The sequence below is a fragment of the Solanum tuberosum genome, unplaced genomic scaffold (assembly GCF_000226075.1).
Source record: "Solanum tuberosum cultivar DM 1-3 516 R44 unplaced genomic scaffold, SolTub_3.0 scf00338, whole genome shotgun sequence".
In the NCBI taxonomy this organism is placed as follows: Eukaryota; Viridiplantae; Streptophyta; class Magnoliopsida; order Solanales; family Solanaceae; genus Solanum; species Solanum tuberosum.
Genome location: NW_006239263.1, coordinates 646,165 through 648,087, shown reverse-complemented (window position 1 = coordinate 648,087; position 1,923 = coordinate 646,165).

Sequence of the window (1,923 nt, the reverse complement as noted above, 5' to 3'; positions counted from 1 at the left end):
CTTTTTTTTTACATAATTTTGAAAATAATATTTATTACTCTATTTGTTCTAATTTATGTGGCAGATGCAGAATTTCAAATATTAACCCTTTTTTATATGTCTCTTTAATATATTAAGTTGTTAATTATTGTATTTTATAGTACATTTTGAACCTAATTTTTTAATAATATATGTTATTTGCCATGTCCCAATTTATGTGGCATTAATTGATAGATTTGTTGGAGTCGAGAGATTTATTTTGTTAATTATTGTAATTTATTGTTTCTTTTTCGTCAATTTCAAACAATATATGTTTATTATATAATCTATTTTATGTGGTACCAATAGAATTTAGAGAGTCAATTAAATTTTGTATATAAGTTTTAAATAATTAAGCTGTTAATTATTGTAATGTATAGTATTACTTATATTATTTTTAAATATATTTAAATATTATATGTTAGGTTTTTTATCCTAATTTATATGGCATTGATAGAATTTAAAGTGTCAAATAATTGTTAATTATTGTAATAGATAATATGGAGTATTTAAGTCATTTATAGTATAGTAATTAATATATAATATGTAGTATTTAAGTGGAAGGTGGTGGGGCCCACTTATATATTTTAGAAATATATTGGATATCAGTAGTGATTTATAGTATAGTAATTAATATATAATATGTAGTATTGAAGTGGAAGGTGGTGGGGCCCACTTATATATTTATAAATATATTGGACATTAGTAGTGATCTTATTGGAACATTGGTAGTCATTCCTAGACTCTTCTATAATATAGTAATAAATCAAATATAGATAAATATATTATTACTAACTCAAATTTAAATTTAAATAACTATGTATTTAAAAATAGTTCAATTAAGATGCGTGCTCTTAACCTTATAAAAAATCAATTGTATTACTTTTAGGATAAACATAAATAGTTATTTAAACTTTTGGTACTATTTTCATGTAACCAAAAAATAAAGACTCTTTTTCCGAATTATGGCATATCTATTTGTTACACTATTTTCATGTAACAAATACACACATTCGTCCTATGTGGCGTTCTACATGACAATTTCGTTCTATAGCATTCAACGTGTATTATGCCACATAAAATGTGTGTCTACTTATTCAATTTCATACAAATTTAAGTGATTACTTGTGTGCACCCAAAATTATAGGGCGTAGATATCACCTAAAGCCAAATTAAAGGATATATTTACGTATTATGCTTTTTTATAAAATATAAAATTTGAAGTAATTTTAAACTTTTTAAAATTTCCAAATAATATTTTTTTCTGGTATGTGAGAATTTGAATTATTTGCCAAAAGTAATTGTCAAATAAGGACAAATTGTATGGTCGAATATCACAAGTTCCGCATGTATCTTTGTTTTTCTGCAGGTAGTGCTTTGTTAATGATATATTCCCAGTATCTTATAAATGCTGATTTTCTTACTAGAGCAGCTTTACATTAATTCTTTATTATTATTAGGGACAAGGCTTTTAATTATTACCTCTAGACTATGACTGAAATTTCAGATACATATTTTAACTAAACTAAAATTCTATAATTTTGTACATCTTTTGACTTACGCGACACATTTCGTGACTCTACATAGTTAAGGTTCGTGACAGATGTTTGGATGTCTCGTAATGAAGAAATATAATAAGATGGAGATGAGTGACATAATTGTGAGTCCTCCTCCCGATGACATAATTCGAGGTACATTTATTATAGGACGAGATGATATCGAGAAACTCAAGAATTTAATATCGTCAAGACAAATTGAGCTTGACTCATGTAACATCATAACATGTCGTTATATGTGGACTTGCTTGATAAAATGATCAAAGGACGCAGTAGGGGTTACTGATATAAGTATAGATGATAATGTAATGGAATACTTCTCATGTACATTTATATTGCTTCTTGTGTG